This window comes from Marmota marmota, unplaced genomic scaffold (genome assembly GCF_001458135.2).
Source record: "Marmota marmota marmota unplaced genomic scaffold, marMar, whole genome shotgun sequence".
NCBI classification, from domain to species: Eukaryota; Metazoa; Chordata; class Mammalia; order Rodentia; family Sciuridae; genus Marmota; species Marmota marmota.
The window spans coordinates 11,917,263-11,937,975 of record NW_025999853.1 but is presented as its reverse complement, the minus strand read 5'-3'; the positions used below and the strand labels follow the sequence as shown (position 1 = coordinate 11,937,975).

The following is a 20,713-nucleotide window of genomic DNA, read 5'->3' as shown; positions in this document are numbered from 1 at the left end:
GTATATATTCAGTTTATGTTAGTTAGGTTTCCATTATACAGTATCTGGATAGTTCTTTGGATTTCTTTGCTCTTCTTTTTTTTATTTGTTGTTCAAAACATTACAAAGCTCTTGACATATCATATTTCATACATTAGATTCAAGTGGGTTATGAACTCCCATTTTTACCCCAAATACAGATTGCAGAATCACATCGGTTACACATCCACATTTTTACATAATGCCCTATTAGTAACTGTTGTATTCTGCTACCTTTCCTAGCCTCTACTATCCCCCCTCCCCTCCCCTCTCATCTTCTCTCTCTACCCCATCTACTGTAATTCATTACTCTCCTTGTTTTTTTTTTCCCATTCCCCTCACAACCTCTTATATGTAATTTTGTATAACAATGAGGGTCTCCTTCCATTTCCATGCAATTTCCCTTTTCTCTCCCTTTCCCTCCCACCTCATGTCTCTGTTTAATGTTAATCTTTTCCTCCTGCTCTTCCTCCCTGCTCTGTTCTTAGTTGCTCTCATTATATCAAAGAAGACATTTGGCATTTGTTTTTTAGGGATTGGCTAGCTTCACTTAGCATAATCTGCTCTAGTGCCATCCATTTCCCTGCAAATTCCATGATTTTGTCATTTTTTAGTGCTGCGTAATACTCCATTGTGTATAAATGCCACATTTTTTTTTTATCCATTCATCTATTGAAGGGCATCTGGGTTGGTTCCACAGTCTAGCTATTGTGAATTGTGCTGCTATGAACATCGATGTGGCAGTATCCCTGTAGTACACTCTTTTAAGGTCTTCAGGGAATAGTCCGAGAAGGGCAATAGCTGGGTCAAATGGTGGTCCCATTCCCAGCTTTCCCAGGAATCTCCATACTGCTTTCCAAATTGGCTGCACCAATTTGCAGTCCCACCAGCAATGTACAAGAGTACCCTTTTCCCCACATCTCGCCAGTATTTGTTGTTGTTTGACTTCATAATGGCTGCTAATCTTACTGGAATGAGATGGTATCTTAGGGTGGTTTTGATTTGCATTTCTCTGACTGCTAGAGATGGTGAGCATTTTTTCATGTACTTGTTGATTGATTGTATGTCCTCCTCTGAGAAGTGTCTGTTCAGGTCCTTGGCCCATTTGTTGACACCCAGAGCACAAGAGTTAATAACAAGAATCAACAAATGGGACTTACTTAAACTAAAAAGTTTTTTCTCAGCAAGAGAAACAATAAGAGAGGTATATCTTGGTTCTAAATGGAAATTTTTCTATGCTTTAAAGTCACCAAAATCCAATGGTTACAGATTTGTTTTGCCTCTTTTAGTTGTTTCCCAATCCTGAATTATGTGTTTAGGGAAGCTTTTTTTATTTTTTTAACCTTAAAGATTGTGGCATTTCCTATTCTCGGCTCCTTCCCCTTTTCTGCTCCCATTTTTTCCCCCAAACTTATCAGAATCACTGACTCCACTAGGCCTTAGGGAGATCAAAGTCCCATTTCCAGTTCTCAGTGCTTTTAAAACAGTATGAGTGAATTGTAGGGTAGGTACAATTCAATCATATTTAATATACTCCTAGTGCTCTAAGACTGTTTCCTGCTCTTAAAACACATGCAAGCATGCGCGCGCGCGCACACACACACACACTTTAAAAAATAGGAAGTATCACTGTATATTTTCTGTATATCAATTTGCACCATGTGACAATTTGCCTTCTGGTGCTGTATGACTCTATTCTTTCTAATTCAAGATCCACCAAGCCTAGAGAATGATTAGAAACATTCATGCTGTAATATTAACACTTAGAAAATCCCACTGTTCTTATCCAAGCTTTTCATTTTTGTTAAGATGCTTAGCCAGAATGGAAACTGCCCACACAAAGCTTGTATGAAAATTATACTTGCTCAATCATATGCATTTCTCCACCCTCTTTTGAGTGGAACAGAACAAGCATTAAGATATGCATGCACATTTGCATGAGTATACCATACACAGATTCAGGTGTCATGTTCAATTTCAAATTTACACCACCATTGAAATGCACATTCGAGAAAGCTTAAACTCTCAATGTCCAGTGTCCTCCCCAGATGGTGATATTTTTTTTTCTTGTTCAGAAGGAAAGGATAATAATAGCCTTAATTTACTGAGATCCTTTTCCCATTCTCCTCCCTCAACAAGAAGCAGGAGTGGGTTATTTTATGGGCAACTTAAGGCACAAATCCTTTCTTCCTTTCCATATAGATCAGGGCAAGTTGTCCCAGAAGAGTGGTTCTCCATGCAAATTCAAGGATGATTGTCGATATATCCTATCTTTTATGATAGTCTTTCACTCTCTTAAAGAGGAATAAGATAGTCTTATCCTCATACCCCAATTCCTTGCCAGGCCCAAAGCTTAGACTTCTATTACAGAATCTCCCTATCACTCTCTTTATTCCCCATTTCATAGTATAAGCTCTCTCAATTAAAAAAACAGAGGCTCACATAATATTTTATACCTATCCAACAAACATATTTTTCACTTTTAATAGTTCTGATTTATTTTCCTATTTACTGTTAGAGTTTTGATAAACAGGGTTTTTTTGTTGTTGTTTTCTTTCTGAATGAAAGTTATTTATGTCACTCTTCAAGGTTTTAAAAAATGTTGTACTGTTTCATAAAATTAATTTCAACTGGAAGGAATCATATTCTGATTGTTGATTTTTATGGATATACTTCTTAATTTTAGACTTGTCTATTTTTGAAATTTGGTTTTCAGACCCCCATCTTCCCTACCTCTACCTTGTCTCTGACCTTGTCTTCTAACAGTAAGCCTAGACCCAGTCTCCACTTTTGCACAGAATGGAACACTTTTAGTCCTTCTTCCATACAGATACTGAACCTCTGGATCAGTTTTAGAGTCCTCAAGCTCAGTCCTGTAAAACATGGGTTTTGATTTAATTTTAGGACAACTGAAATGTTTATTTGCTTTTAAACTTGGTCTTGTCTTTTTTTTCAGTCTTACACTTTTTCATTATGTGCTATGAACTAATGGGTTCATTTTGACCAGAAGTGTGTGACATCTTCATTTTATAGATACATATGGACCTGAAAAGATTTATTAGCTTCCCCCAAATTGCAAACCTAATCAATGGGTAGTCTGGGCTCTGATTCAAGTCTTTCATTTGGCTCTGATAATCAAAATTTATTTCATTTTACAGAGAGCTTTTCTCAATGAATTGGTTATCAGTAGTGGTAAAGCAAGAAAACAGATGATTTAGAGTCAGAAGATCCACATTCAAGTTCTAATTCTGCCAGGTTTTAGTTTCTCTTGGCTTTGATTTGCTTATTGTTTAACAGCAATATTACTAAATGCCTTCCAGAGTTGTCATGGGATTAAATCATGTGAGAACCTTTTTTTTTTAATGGAAAACACTACACAAATGTGGAGGTTTTAATAGCTAAAAGACTTGTCCTTTTAAATATATATAAATAATAAGAATTTATTTCTAAGAAATAATTAAATACAAACAGGAAGAAGAAGGTTACTTGTTATATAATTTAGTAGTGTGTTCTTCTAGATTTATCTCAATTTATTATTTATTTAAAGTAGCACCTGAATTGAGCACTTGTCAGAACTTTACTTATATCCATATATACATGTACTCAGTATAGAAACTTCCTCTCCAAAAAGTTTTGGGAAAGGGTGTTGATACTAAATTGGAGAAAGTAACACTAGGGTTTGGGGGGGAAATATATATTGGCTGTCTTAACTTAATTTGCCAGTCTTTGTGTTCAGATGTCAAGGATAGACCCTATATTTAGATTAACCCTTTCAACAAATAATTTGAAAATTAGTCTTCCAGATTTTATTTCTGAAAGCCACAGAATTTCTTTCAGCTATTTGGAAATGAATTATTCTAGAAATCAAGTAGGTCACAGAATCCCTAGGAGGGTTGGAGAACTAAGCCTGGGTGTTTCACAACCAGAAACAAGACATCCAGGGTTAAAGTCAACAGAAGAAATAACCACTTGTATTACCTGAATATTTTAGAAGAACTACTTATGGGTTTCATCCATGGGGATCTGTACCTACATCTAGACTTAAGGCATTTTACTGAAACTATACTCAAAGGACCAGACACCGAAACTTGTCACTTATGGATGCTTCCTTTTCTTCCTTTTTAGCTCCCTTTTGTCTTTAAGTTTGCTCAGTGAAACCAAGTTCCATATGAGACCTTTGCTTTAATGGAATCTATAAATGCAGTTTTGTTTTAGAAGAGATAAGTTGATATGAAAGTAAGAAGAATCCATAAGAAGACCATCATGAGCTGTAATGAAACTGGAATGGTTAATAAGTCAATCTGCATCATCTACCACAGGTACTATAATTTACAGATGAGTAAATGGAGCCTAAGGTAGATTATCTTCTTCAATTAGTAATAAAACTAGTAGAGAAGGAAGATAGGATTCCAACCCAGGTATTCACCTATTTAGCTACTGTGATATTTAATAATTATTTACATAACTTCTCCTTAAAGGATACAAGTTTAAGAGGAACTAGGATTCTTTTTGATTCAGTAATTTTTAATATAAAATGTTACTATTCCTTCACTCATTCAACAATTTTAATTGAGGGGAATAAAGATGGTGGAGTAGAGGAAGGATGCACTTCCCAGATGCTCTGCTAATCAGAATTAAAACAACATGAATACTGCTTCATACCAAGGTGGTTTTCTGAAGAAATTTATTATAAATCGATATTTTCCTCTCAGTAGTTTGGAGAAGCCTGAAGATTTTGGTGCTACAAATAGTATAAGAGGTAACAAAAGCTTGGCCATAGATGGCAATGGTATTGTATCACTGCAAAGGGAGGAGGCAACAGGAAGGGAAATAGAAGCACAGCAGATAAATTTGGCACATAAATACCTGTGGAAGGCAGTGTGTACTTAGCTGACACAAAGACTACACAGCTAACTGGGGTTTGGAAGGTGAAGAATTGAGGTGGAGATCCAGCTCAAGGAGTTTATGCTGAATTTTGTTCCTACAGAAACCTGAAAGTTCTTAGCAGATACTTCTACTCTGTCCCATTCAGTGCATGCTCTGTGAGCAAAATTGCACCTGGCAGATCATAATCCCACAATGGTTATAGAGAAGTGGTTCCATGGGGGTTCAGGACAGAGATACAGAGGAGTGCAAACTGCTATCCCTTTGGGTTCTGTGGCTCTAAGAACCAGTTGAAAAGGGCTGGGGGAAAATGAACAGACAGGTGTGATTACATTCTGGGATGGAGACTTGAAAGCTCATATTGGGGGGAGGGGGCTCTAGGAAACCTGCTATGCCCCATCCACCCAGAGTGAATAGTTACCCTACTCCATAAGTAGAACTCTTGAGAACTGCTAGAGACCCAGATGCCAGTTGAGATGGCATCTGACCATTCCTACTGGTGCAATGACTTAATTGCTCTGGAGTAGATGCCCCAAAGAAAGATCCAAATTTCCAGTTAGAGTTCAACCGTAGCCATCAGAACTTTCCAAGTTGATCTCTATACCACTTCCAATTTGGAAGTATAGTGATCTAAGACATCAAGACAAACCTGCAATAGAAGATACTTCTAGTTCCATCTGTACTGATGAACAGGAAGCTAAGACCTATTTCAATCAGCTACATTTCCAGGTTGGTCTAGTAGGGAGATTGGTAAAAATTGCAAAAGGAGGGTGGATTTAAGAACACTAAACCCTTGCTCGAAGAAGAGCTTATCCAGAGAAAAAAAGGACAGTCTGAAATGGCTGAAAATACCCACAATTTTAGCTACCTCAGGGGAGAAAATTTATTTCGATGCTTTCATTTTTTTTATAATTATTTTTGTTGTTGATGTTGTTCTGGTTATATTTGCTGATACATACACACATATTTCTACATTTTCCCCACGTTTTTATCATTTCTTTTGTTTTGTATTAACCTTTTAGTATTTGGTTTTATTTTTCTAAAAGGTAGTAATTGTTGTTGTTTGGTTGGTTGCTTTTTTATTTTCTTATTCTACTTGTTTGCTTTTTCTACTCTTACTGTCCTCTCTTCTCCCAAAATATCTCGTGTTCTTCCCCCCAACATTTCCCCCCTCTTTATGGCCTTCCTTATGATACTTCTCTTCCATCTTATTTCCTTTTTTCTTTAGAACACACTAAACTTCATTTTGCCTTCATTCCTAATTTTTTTACTCTTAATATTTTAAACATCCTTTTAATCTATTTAAGTTACCCTTTGGGGCATGGAATACAATGGATTGGAGGAATCCACATTATCATAGCAGCACCCCAAGATTGAATCAAAATAGCCATTTAGCACTGGTAAATTAGGTTATGGAGCTGAGTCAAATGAAGGACTCTTTCACTTGAAATAGGCAATGTGGGCTCTGGGATAAGGGGTTAGGCTTACATTGAGGGTTGGTGGGGAACTGATAATAATTAAATTCAAAACAAATGTGGTGATACCTGGGTCACCTCTTCCAAACCCAGAAGGGGCTAGAACATAGGCTGATGCATCCTATGCTCCTTCCCATAGCACATGGACTGAGGATCCCAGTAGAAGGTGTGCATAAGAGCTGGTGAGTTAAAAAGGGAACAAAACTCTGTATACAGACTCCCCTAACAAGTTTGAATAGTTTGGGTCAGAGCTGAGAATGAGAAAACTGCACCATATCAGAAACACCAGCAAGGACTCCATTTTAACCTCAGCAAGAAAAATAAATAACATAGTTAATTAATTGGCACCCAGAAGATAATGGAGGGGAACTAGGCAGAAAGATTTAACTCCTCCACATCCCAGAATAGAGGCAGTGAGAGAACAAGTGACCAAAGAGCTAAATATAGTATAATAACAATTTTACCTTCTTTATTACCTAATTTCTTGACATATTCAAGGAAATCACTTCCATTGACCACTTGGATTAGTAGACTACTGGAGAACATCTTCAAAAAGTTTATTTTAAAAAAAGGTTTATTAGTATTCAGCTTTGTTCTTAAGTGGTTGTAATTACTAGGGATAAATATGGTTCTAGAGACTGGACAGAGCAGTGGGTTCACACTGAGTGAAACTATTAACACTAAGATATTCACCCAGCCCAATGCACTTAGTAAAAAGAAAGTGGCTCACTAAAAAGTACCTTGTACAACAACACATAAAAGATTGTCTTTTTATCTACTTATGAAAACATAGATGGAAGAGACAATCATCACACTAGATAGGAATAAATACTTAAAATGTGAAAAAGCAAGAGAATAAATCATCCCGAATAGCTCACAACACACCAACTGAACTTACTGACACCACAGTGGAGGAAATGACATATAAAGAATTTAGAAAGTTGGTAATTAACACGTTTAATGAACTAAAAGATCTAAATAATGAGCTCAGAGAGAAACTGTAGGAAGTAAAAGGACATTTCAATAAAGACAGATTCTGAAAAAAAAATTTAAAAACAGAAATCCCAGAAATGAAAATCAAATTGAAATTTCAGTTGAAAGCATCACCAATAAATTAGACTACAGCGAGACAGGTTTTAAGGCCTCAGAGATGAAATATATAATCTTGAAATCAAAGTCAATAAAAAAGAGAAAGTGAAAAAAGACTTTGACCAGAATATTCAAAAAATCTGGAATAACATTAAGAAACAAATATAAGAATTACTTGCATAAAAGAAGGCACTGAGATACAAACTAAAAGAATATACAAACTTTTAATAATATCAGAATATTTTAATAATATCAGAATATTTTTGAAACTTTAAGATTGAGATGCAAATATAAGTAAAAGAGGTATTTAGAACCCCAAATAGACAAGATCCTCACCAACATACATTATAATTAAAATGTATAATGTATAGAACACATATAGAATTTTAAAAGCTGTAAGAGAAAAGCAGCAGGTGAATTTAGAGATAAACTAATTAGACCTTCTTCTGATCTCTCAGCCCAGACTCTAAAAGCCAGGAGGAGGGCATAGAATAATATATACCAATCCCTGCAAGTAACAATGGGTGAAAGATAATCCGTCCCAGCAAAATTGCTATAAGCAGCAAAACCATCCTTCAGAATTCAAGATGAAATAGAAACCTTCCAAGATGAACATAAACTATGAGAATTCATGATCACTGGGCCAACTCTACAGAGAAGACTTAATGAAAAATTATATGTGGAAGAAATTAAAAACATCAGAGTCAGTGAATGGATAAATCACATTAGAAGAAGAGTCAAATAAAGGAGAAACAAGCCCCAATTAAATGTCAGAAATAAATCAAAATGGCAGAAATAAAAGTCATCTCTCTATAATAACATTGAATATAAATGGGATCAACTATCCAATAAGCAGATATAGACTGGCAGAGTATATTTAAAATAAGATCCAATCATATGCTATTTACAAGAGGCTCACCTTAGAGGCTAAGACATCTACAAGATAAAGGTGAAAGAATGGTGTTAGAGATTGGATATGAGATGTCCCCCAAAAGCTCCTGGGCTAATGCAGACGTGAAGTAATTAGATTATGAGAGCTGTAATCTAATAAATCAATCCTAGCTTGAGTGGATTAACGAGGTAACAACTATGATGGGGGATAGGTAGTGGAGATGGGTCACTGGTAATAAACCCTGGAAAAGTTCATTTTCCCTGTGGCCACTTATCTCTGCTCTGTATGCTTCCTGGCTACCATGAGCTGAGTTGCTTTCCTCCACTGCATCCTTCTGCCATGACACTCTACCTTACCTCTGACCTAGAGCAATGGAACTGACTGACCAAGAACTAAACCTCTGAAAGCATGAGCCAAAAATAAATTTTTCCTTCTCTAAGTTGTACTTGTCAGGTATTTAAGTCAGTGAAAAAAAAGCTGACTAACACAGATGGAAAAAGATATGCAAATGAAAACCGGAAGAAAGCCAGATGAGTTACTCTCATATTTGACAAAGTAGACTTCAAGCCAAAATTAATCAGAAGAGACAAAGAAGGTCACTTCATATTGGTTAAGGGAATCATCTAATAAGATATAATGGTTGTAAATAGTTATGCCTCAAATGCTGGTACACTTACTTACATAAAACAAACCCTACTCAATATAAATACTCAAATAGATCTCAATAAAGTGATTTCAACATACCTCTCTCACCAAGAGATAAGCTGTCCAGACATGAACTAAGCAAAGACTCTTCAGAACTAAGAAACACTATTAATGAAATGGGCCTCACAGACATCTATAGAATATTTCATCTATCAACAACTAGCTTCATTTTCTTCTCAGCTGAAAGTGGAATCTTTTCCAAAATAGACACAAAGGAAGTCTTAGCAAATTAAAAATAGAGATAATCCCTGTATCCTATCATATCATAATAGAATTAATTTATAAACAACATAAAAAACAGAAAACATCTTAACACATAGAAGTTGAATAATATGCTGTTGAATAAGGCATGATAATAGAAGGGGAGACTATTAAAAATTCTTAGCAACAAATAGGCACAAAATATCAAAATCTCTAGGACAAGCCAGGTATAGTAGTACATGCCTGTAATCCCAGCAGCTTTGGAGGCTGAGGCAGGATGATTCTGAGTTCAAAGCTAGCCTCAGCAACAGCAAGGTGCTAAGCAACTCAATGAGACCTTTTCTTTAAATAAAATACAAAATAAGGCTGTGGCTGTGGCTCAGTGGTTCAGTGGCCCTGAGTTCAATCCCTAGTACCCCCACCAAAAAGAAATCTCTAGGACAGTATGAAGGCAGTTTCAAGAGAAAAGTTTTTAGCATTGTGTGCCTATGTTTTAATAAAAAAAAATGGGGGGACCAGAAATATCACAAATAAATAATTGAATCCTATACCTCAAGGCCCTTGGAAAAAAAGAACAAACTAATTTCATAAATAATAGAAGACAGGAAATAACTAAAATCAGAGCCAAAATTAATGAAGTTGAGAATAAAAATACAAACGATCAATGCAACAAAGAATTGTTTCTTTGAAAAGATAAACAAGATTGATAAACCTTTAGCTAAACTAACCAAAAGAAAGAGAGAGAAGACCCAAATCAGAAGATATCACCACAGATATTTCTAAAATCCATAGGATCATTAGTAACTATTTCCAAAATTTTCTGTTCCAATAAACTAGAAAATCTAGAAGATATTGATAAATTTCTAAACATATATGATCTAGTCAAATAGAACCAGGATATTGTAAAGAAATCAAACAAAGAGACTGAAGCAACAATGATAAAGTATCTGACAAAGGAAAGCCTAGGATGAGATGGATTCTAAGTTGAGCTTTACCAGATCATTAAAGAATAAATAATGCCAATCTTCCTAAAATTACCCCAAGAAATACAAAGAGAGGGAACACTCCCCAAATTCATTTGATAAATCCAATATCAGTCTGATGTCAAAACTAGACAAAGACACACAAAGAAAGAAAACTACAAATATCCCTGATGAATACGAATGCAAAATTCCTTAATAAGGTATTAGAAATCCACATTAAGAAGATAGTACACCATGAACAGGTGGGTTTCATCACCCTTATTCAAGGATGACTCAACATATGCAAATCAATAAACATATTTCTCCACATAAAATGAATTAAGGACAAAAACACATTATCTTCTCAACTGATGCAGAAAAAGCATTTGAGAAAATTCAACACCCATTCATATTAAAAACACTGATGAATCTAGGAATACAAGGAATTTCCCTCAATATTATAAAGGATATTTATGTCAAACCCAAAGCAAATATTATAATAAGTGGAGAAAAACTGAAAGCATTTCCTTTCAAATTAGGAACTAAGACATGATATCCAATCTTGCCATTCCTACTGAACATAGTTTTAGAAAATCTATCCAGAGCCAAAAGGCAAGAGAAGAAAATTAAAGGGATACAAATACGAAAAGAAGTCAAATTATCTGTTTGCTGATGACATGATCCTATATATAGAAGACAAAATATTCCACTAGACTACTTTTAGAGCAGTAAACAAATTCAGCAAAGTAGCAAGCTACTAGATCAACATACATAAATCAATAGCTTTCTTATACTTTAATAATGAATTCACTGAGAAATAAATCAGAAAAACAACTCAATTACAATAACTTCAAAAATACAAAAATAAAATACTTGCAAATAAATTCAACCAAGGATTGAAAGACCTCTACAATGAAAAGTATAAAACACTAAAGAAAGAATCTGAAGAAATCTTTAGAAGATGGAAAAAACTCCCAAGTTTGTAGATAGGCAAAATTTATATATTATACACACACACACACACACACACACACACACCATTTTGATCCAGAAACACACACACCCATACATACATATATACATGTATATATGTATTTGGTACCAGGAATTGAACTCAGGGGCACTTGACCAATGAGCCACATCTCCAGCCCTATTTTGTATTTTGTTTAGAGACAAAGTCTCACTGAGTTGCTTAGTGCCTCGATTTTGCTGAGGCTGGCTTTGAACTCATGATCTTCCTGCCTCAGCCTCCTGAGCCACTGGGATTACAGGCATGCACCACCACTCCCAGCCTCAAAATTAATATTGTCAAAATGCTTCCATTAAGAATATTATAATATGGGTGTATGGGGGGCAGGAAAAATGGTGGAATGAGATGGACATCATTACCCTAGGTACATGTATGACTGCACATATGGTGTGACGCTACATTGCGTACAACCATAGAAATGTAAATTTGTGTTGCAATTGTGTATAATGAACCAAAATGCATTCTGCTGTCATATATACCTAATTAAAATAAATTAATTTTTAAAAAGAATATTATAATTTGGCCAGGTTCAGTGGTATACACCTATAATCCCAGTGGCTTGGGAAGCTGAGGCAGGAGGATTAATATATTTTAATCAAATACAACAATCAAATTATTCTATTTCTGTCTAAAGAAAAATGCAATTATATTCCACCTATTTATGGTAAAACTAATAGTCAAAAGTCCTCGACCAATATCTAATTTGACTATTCAAATCCTTCAAAGATTTGCAATATTCTATATTTCAAAGTAATAAAAAAGTTACAATCATATTAATTTACACATGTATCTTCTAAGGCTATGAATGAAATGGCTGACTCTTCAAACACATTGAGTAAAGTGCAAAAACACATCCAATGACAAACAGTAAGTAGCCTTTCTAGACTACTTGTGGATAGATTTGATATTCCCATGGTTCATAATTGTTTTAAAACAGATGGTTTTTCCATTATTTAAAGTTCATTTTTATAGACATATACTTGAATCTCAAACACTGTTCTTGATTTTCATGAAAAATATTTAAAGTTACTTTTCTTTATATTATATGCTTGTCTCTCAGGTCAAGAGACAAAGCATAAGACTTCTAGTATAAGGCTAATCACTTTATCTGTCCGCCAAATTTTATTGCCTCCTGTTTCCTTAGTGATTTCATTTAATTTACATTCTCTTCTCAGAATCTAAAACCCTTACCTCTCAACTAATTCTTCCCCTCATCATATAAACAGGTTCCGTTCTCTTTCATGGTTGAACAAAGACAAATCATAAAACAACCCTTAAAATGTTTCTCCTCCCATCTATAATCCTTGCCCTCTTTTTTTTTTTTTTTTAAATCCAAGACTTTTAAGGAATTGTTAACATTTACGGGCCCTTATTTCTCACATCCCATTCTCCTCCACTGAAATGCAGCTTCTGCCCTCATTCTCCAGGGAAACTTCTCCTGAAACCATCAACAGTAACCTCTTAGTCACTATATTCAGTAAGCACCCTTCAGGTTGGGTTGGCCTCTCAGCAGTCTTTGATATTATTAGCCAGAAACTTCTTGTATCAGATGGCACTAAAAGTAGAAATAAGTCAGGTTTCTGGAATCAACACAGGGAAGGACACCTACCTAACACTCAAACTATGTTGGGTGCAAGACAAATTTACACAGCGTTAAGACACTGAGTTTTATAAATTGTTATAGCACATAGCATTATTTACACTGACAAACACATGACTCTTATTAGAATAGCTTCCATGATCAGCCTCAGCCATCAGCATTTGTCCCCTCTGAACTGTATGTCTTAGCTACACAAATTATTTTGTGTGTGTATGTATGCATATGTGTGCTATAGCTCATGCTGCTTTAATGTCTTTGCATTATTTGCTTGTTCTTTATCCTCATTTGCAGGCTCTGAGAAAGTTTTCCTGTTTCTGACAAGTATCTCCCACTGTACCCTACATGTCCCACTCTTGAAGCACTCAGACTACTGAATCATGATTGCTTTCTGTCCCCTATTAAATTTCCTGAGACACCAGATCTTTGCTAATCGTGTTTCTACTGCCTTATATTATACCTGGCACCTGACGAGAAATTGTTAAGTTTTTAGAATATGTAAATTTCAATAACTGTAGGTATATTGTATTAAAATGAACTTGAAATAACATGTACTGGATCCTCATAAAAATTGTTGTAACAACATTAGGTTCTGACAAAGAAGAAAACATTTGCATTTGGATGTTGTGTTTTTCCTTTAGTTAAATCCTAGCTATTAAAGATTTATAATTTGCTTAAAAATAAACTTTTGCCACCACAGGTTTTAAAGATTACTTCTGGCAACAATTACAAGAACCATATATATCCTTTGAATTTAATTTTCTTAGGGTGATTTTCTATGCATAATAAATTCATCTTTTGCAAATAAAAATATATTTGCATATTATCAGCTATTTTTTGTATTCCAGATGTATTAATATTTTAATTGGCTATAATAAATAGAAAAGTGATTTGTCCAGTCTACTGTAGAAGTGCTAATATGATTTTAAAAACCAACTAAGAGTAGTAATTTTGTTGTCAATTTTATATCTTTATAATTACCTTGTAAATAGGCAAAATTTTTCTTCATGGTAATCATCACTATTTTCAAATAGCTTATAAAGAAGAAAAGCATTTAAACTAATTCTTAGAACAGATGAATCTATTTATTTTGACATTTCTTGGCTGTGGCTGTGGACCATGTCCTTTCCAATTCTGTAAAAGAAAACCTGGAAACTTCTGCATTTAGAACAAATAATTTTAACAACTTTAGAGGTGATTAAAATGGAACCACTTGTCGGTGTCAGATAAGATGAGCCCAATTTATCATCTCTCAAAGGTGCTTGGCAGTGAAACTGGCTGGGATGTAGTCATATTGTTATTGTGTCAATCTCTTAGGAAAGGATTCTCAACAATCAATGAACAAGAACTAGGATCCTGAAAAATAACATCTGTCTCTCTGGTCTTCTAAGATGAACACTTAATAATCAAAGGAAATACAGGATAACTATTCCAGGCAAGGTCATGTTAGTTGAAAGGCAGACAAAATAGTTTAAATAGTAGGTTATAATGCCAGAGGGAGTTTAGAGGCACAATGAAAAGTGATGTTCATGTAGTTTATGAGGTAGAGGTTCCAGATGCTAAATATAGTTAAAGAGAACAGAAGAATATAAAGATTCTAAACTATCAGAAAGAATCATGGAACCTGAGTATAAAGAACTTTCGAGGTACATCATGTTAGTTCAAACCTTTCATTTTAAAGGGGGAGGAAACTAACCTTTAAAAAGGTTAAATCACTTGACCCAGGTTACACAGAGAGTTAGTGAAAATAGTGTCTCTGGGTTCCTATGATGAGGATGTATAAGAAAATATAAGGGAAGAAAGGAAGTGGGTCTCTTTCATTTTTTGATCCAGAAACACAAATCCTTTAAAAGCATACGTAGACCTTTCTCAAAAACAGCTGGCATCACCTGCAGAGCTGAAGCAAATGCTGTGGTTCATATCCAAGGTAGGCCAGGAAAATGTTCTTTGTAAAATTTCTCTTTGTGCATGGATAACCTTCATAAAATTAGTTCATGCTTGCTTTTAAATTACTTTGCACCTGTCCTAATTGCTCCTGGGTGGAAATGTCCTAAGAGTTACACAGGGTTTGTAAAATGGGGCTATTGACTTTATTTTTAGTATCACTCTTGGATGCCACATGCTACATGACTCAATTCTAATTTTCCTTCTAAGGTACTCATTTTATTATCCTCTTCTCTACTACATGTTTGCTTTAAGTGACAGTCCCCACAATGCTGTTTGGGGTATCACATAAGTCCCATCGACTTACTTTGAATTCCTCTTTTATCTCACAAGATTTCTGTTTTGACTCACTTTCCATATATGGTTTTCTTATAGTCATTTTCTGCCTGAGCAATTTAACTCTTCCTTTTTTTTTAATGTAGCCAATTCCCTAAATGAATGCATGCCCCCCCACACACACCACACCACACAATCATAAAACCATTTTCCCAAGGGAAAAGTATGAAATATGTGAGAAATATGAAGAAGGCCAAGATTCATATATTTGTAAAAAATCAACCTAAAATGTGATAAAAGACATCAGGGAGAATGACAATATAGGAAACTCCAAGGACCTATTCTTTTATAGGAAAACCAAAACAAATCAAGCCAAGAAAAAACAAACAACAAAACTCCCAGCAAAACTACCAGAATCAACTTTCTTTGAGCTTGAAAAATATTCAAAGATTTACAGCAATCAAAAGAACTCTTAATCAAGAGAAAAGGTGGATGAAATCTATAATAGATGTTTGTGGTATTTTAATTTACCTTTGCCCATCCTCTCCACCCCGGCTCAAAAATGATCCTGAAGACAGTAGTCTGTGCTCCTAGTGTGAGTGCTGGTGCTAGAGAAGCAGAGCAGACCTTGTTTTCAAGGAACTGTCTGCCAGTTTTCACTTCCTGTCAGAAGACTTTGTGAAGGTCTTATCTTTTTTTTTTAAAGAGAGAGAGAGAACTTTTTAAATATTTATTTCTTAGTTTTTGGTGGACACAACATCTTTATTTTATTTTTATGTGGTGCTGAGGATGGAACCCAGTGCCCCGTGCATGCCAGGTGAGCACGCTACTGCTTGAGCCACATCCCCATCCCCTGAAGGTCTTATCTTTATTTCCCCTAATTTAGAATCTCTCAAGGCACAGAAGTGGCTACACCATAAAACACTTTTTAAAGGCCAATGAACTCACTACTGCCACCTGAGACAAAGGATATTAGGGGAAACAATGAACAAACCAAAGAACATGGTAAAAGAGTCTGAGGAGTGAGATGCTTTGGGAATAAGGGCTTTCAAAGGCTTCCACATATTTTCAGGTATCTAAAAGACCATCCCCTTACCCAAGGTACATGATCAGAAGTTCAGACTCTGTGCAAACAGGAAGCGAGAGTGAAGACAGAATTGTATACTGTTGAGGGTCTTCTCTAATACACAGAGAGAATACAGGTGTAAATGCAGGGAGAAGTAGTGTTTTTTCAAAGTATTTAGGGAAATACCTATCAAATCACTATAATTAGTGGAATAGATTGAGTGGCCATACATGAAAAATAAAAGAACAGTTTTGAAAAGTCACTAAATAAACTTCAACAACCTCCAAAGCATCAACAATGAAATCTGGCAAGGCAGGTATGTAATTGGTATATATCACCACAATATCATATTAAAAATGTTCAGTTTTAAACAAAAAGTTACTAGAAATTCAAATTAACAAGAAAGTATGACCTATTCACAGGGGAAAAAAAAGAAATGCATAATCCTAGACACTACTTTTACTTGACAAAGAGTTTAAATCAACGGTCTAAAGTGTGCTTAAAGCTTAATAAAACCATAGACAAAACTTAAAAGAATCCAGGAGAAAAATGTCTAACCAAGTAGAGAATATCTTCAAGGAAGCAAAATGATATAAAGAAAGCAAACAAAATTCTGGAACTGAAATGTTCAATAGTGAAATGAAAAATTTACCAGATAGTTTCAATCACAGATTTGAGCAGGCAGAAGAAACAATCAAAGAACTTACAGATAAGTCAATTTAAATGATCCATTCTAAAGATCAAAAACAAAAAAGATGAAAGAAAATTAACAGAGACTCAGTGACTTTTTGAACATCAAACATGCAAACATATCTATGTAGATCTATATAGACATTGATATTCATATAGATGTGTGTATGTTCAATCTATCTTCTATCTATCCAAAAGGAGAGGAGATAGTATAGAAAGAATACTTGAAACAATAACTGAAGACTTTCCAAATTTGATGAAAGATATAGACCTATATACCCCAAAATCTCAACAAATACCAACCAAGATAAATCAAAGATATCTAAACCAGGACACATTATAAACAAACTATTAAAATCTACAGAGAAAATCATATAAGCAGCAAGAAAGAAGAAACTCATCAGTACACAGTACATCAAGTACACAGAATCAACATCAACAACTGATTTAAACCATGGAAGACTTAAAGAAGAATACCTTATTTGGAAGAGCTGAAAGAAAAAAAAAAACATTAACCAAGAATTCTATATTCAGCAAAACTATTCTTCAAAAGAGAAATTTAGACATTCCTAAATAAGCAAAAGGTGGGGGAGTGAATTATTAATTGGCAAATTCTATAAGAAATGCTAAAGCAGGAGGTTGGGGGACAGAAGAAGATGGCAAAAGTGAGCTAGGCAGAGAGTCCTAATCTCCTCACAACACAGAAAGGAGGCAGCAAAGGAAAAGCAGAATTGAGAGGTGGGTGGTAAAATAAATGCTCTAAGATTCAATATTACAAACTCTGAGAACTGGAGAAACTGGAAGACAGGTTTACCAGAGTAGAATATAAAGTCAGAGTCCCATAACCCCAAGCCTGAACCTGGGGATAAGAATAGGAGAGTGACAACACAGAGAGAAGGAGGGGCATAAAATCTCTTAAGCTCACCCACTTAAAAATATTTGGAAAGACAGACAAAATTTAAAGCACAACAGCAATAGAAGGGTCATTAAAACAACAAATATATTAATACCAAATTCTGAAAAACTGATTTGGGGGGTCCAGAACCATCTTGTGGAGCCTTCAGTCAACCAGTTCTTAAATCAACGTAGCATCTTCCAATGCCCAGACAGCTGCAAATTAAACTAGAGGGAAGTCCCAACAGTAGGACCTCTTAAGAATCTGGCTAGAAAGAATTTCTAGAAAGACCACTACTAGCCAAAAATTTCTGAATCTCCTTCTCCCTCTCCTTTACTTAGAACCAAGGGAACGAAATGCACTGCATGGGGACCTGTGCCAAGAAGTGCACCTAGCATTCAACCTCAAGCCTGTACAACCCAGGCGAAGGCAGAAAACTGCACAATGTCCACTAGCTGAGAGGGCAATGAAACTTTGGCCCCAGAGGAAACCAGATTCACCAGGCACCAGCCACTGACATTGGAGGGAGGAACTATGGGAAGCCTAGGGACAGTCGTGGGGTTGCAGAGCTGTACCAGAGGGAAGCTGACTGAATATCTAGCGACATAGAGACCCAGAAGAAAATTACCAGAGTCTACACAACAAAAAGGGGCTGATCCTAGCCTTAACTGTCTGATCATAGTCTGACACGTGATCACAACTGCAAGTGGCATTGTTTGGATACTTAGAGGACTTTTCATCAGGCTTATTAAACAAAGGAAATCAATGCTTGCCATTCACAAACACAGTAGAAACAAGAGTCCAGGTGAACCATCTGAAACCCTTCACTACAGTACGTCAGAGAGTGGCATCAGCTGGGATAATATTTCTGCACCACAGAACTCCCATGGAAAACCCACAACCAGAGCTCCTGCTCACAGACAAAGATGTTCAATACAAAAAAAGATCCTGTAGAAGGGAACAGGTACACAGTAACCCACAACAATCACAGGGACACCCCAGAGTCTGCATCCTGAACTATTGTACACAATAGAAACAGCCAACCTACAACACTGCACCCTCTGAGCATTCAGCTGCAGGACGCTGAGCTGACAAACCCAAAGGAGATGGTAGATAGTTCATAGCAAGTAAGCAATTGACTCCTGTGTCCATACAACTTGGGAGAGATCCACAGTGAATGAATGATGGCCATCTGCTAATTGGTCAAAGCCCAATGAAATCCAAACCAAGATTCAACAAGAATTTTCTTCACCTTGACATGGTTTACTATAAAAATCTCAACAAATAGCAACCAAGATAAATCAAAGATATCTAAACCAGGACACCTTATAAACAAACTATTAAAAGCTAGAGAGAAAATCATATAAGCAGCAAGAAAGAAGAAACTCATCAAGTTTCATAATATAAATAACTCTAACTTCAATGATAATTGCTAACCCAATAGGCAGCACTGAAACTTCAACTCATTGAATGTATTTCATCTAATGGTTTACAGCATTCATTAGAATCAGTCTTCCTTTTTTTTCCCCTAGCTCTAGCTTATACTTTCTCCTCTTACCCCTACTCATACTCTTGAATTACCTGCTACTACCTTAAATATCAAACATTCATGTATTTCTCCTTTCTACGTTGGTGTAAATTACTCTTCTATACCTTCTCTCACTCCCCACCCCCAAAGATCTGCACACAATAGAAACAGCTCGCTCTCTCTCTCTCTCTCTCTCTCTCTCTCTCCCTCCCTCTCCCTCTTGCTCAACCTTCCTCCCCACAACTTTTAGCCCTTGATTAAAATTATAGTAAGTTTACTAACCTTAACAACTATTTTTGATGTATTTCAGAAATTTATTATGGGTTTATACCTGAATTAGAGGAACCATACAGAACAATTACAATAAATATTATTTCCTATAAGGGTGAATAGAATGACACTCGGCTCTGAAGTGATTATAGCACATAGGGCCCAGTAGCATCTCTTATAATGGTGCTGATATTGGAATCAGTAGAGGTCACACATTAACTTAAAATATCATTATCTGAATAATCATTCAACTCCATGCTCTTAAGAAAAAGAAGTCCATAAAGTAGTCCTTCACTTAAAAGAAGTCAGAACTATACCAATAGGTAAGTAGACATACAAACCATATGAAAAAGCAAGGGAACAAACCAGTCAAATAGTCTGTAATACTCAATGACAGACTTCATTGACACCACAGTGAAGGATGTCTCAGAGAAGGAATTCAGGAAGTTCATGATTAAATTAGTCTATGAACAGATGTAAGGAGTGAAATCAGAGAGAACTTTGAAGATAGATTTTTCAAACCTTGAAGACAAAATATGTAATCTTGAAATAAAGTCAACAACAGCAAAGAAAACAATTAAGACCATGAAGAGAGAACCTACAGAATGGGAGAAAATCTGTGCCACCTTCTCTTCAGAAAGGACATTAATATCCAGGATATACAAAGAATTGAGAAAACTTAACATGAACAAAGAAACAAACAAATAACCCAATCAATAAATGAGCAAAGAAACTAAAAGACACTTCTTAAATGAAGAAATACAGATGGTAAACAAATGTCTAACATCCTTAGCAATTAGAGAAATACAAATTAAAATACATTGAGATTTCATCTCACTCCAGTCAAGATGGCAATTATCAAGAATACAAGTAACAATATATGTTGGCAAGGATGTGGAGCAAAGGGTACACTCATACATTGTTGGTGGGACTGCAAATTAGTACAACCACTCTGAAAACCACTATGAAGATTCCTCAAGAACTAGAATGGAAACACCATATAACCCAGATATCCCATTCCTCAGTATATATCAAAAGGATTTTAAATTAGCACATTATAGTGATGCAATCACATCGATGTTTATAGCAGTACAATTTACAATAGCAAAGCAATGGAACCAAGCTAGGTGCACTTCAGCAGATGAATAGATGAAGAAAAAGTGGTATATATACCCAATAGAATATTACTCA

At 35.5% G+C, this 20,713-nt stretch overlaps 1 protein-coding gene across 13 annotated transcripts in view; it reads right to left on the bottom strand.

Annotated features, from left to right (window-relative positions):
- Anks1b (ankyrin repeat and sterile alpha motif domain containing 1B) overlaps positions 1-20,713 on the bottom strand; it is a 1,073,630-nt gene that overhangs the window by 505,640 nt on the left and 547,277 nt on the right. The window lies entirely within an intron of this gene.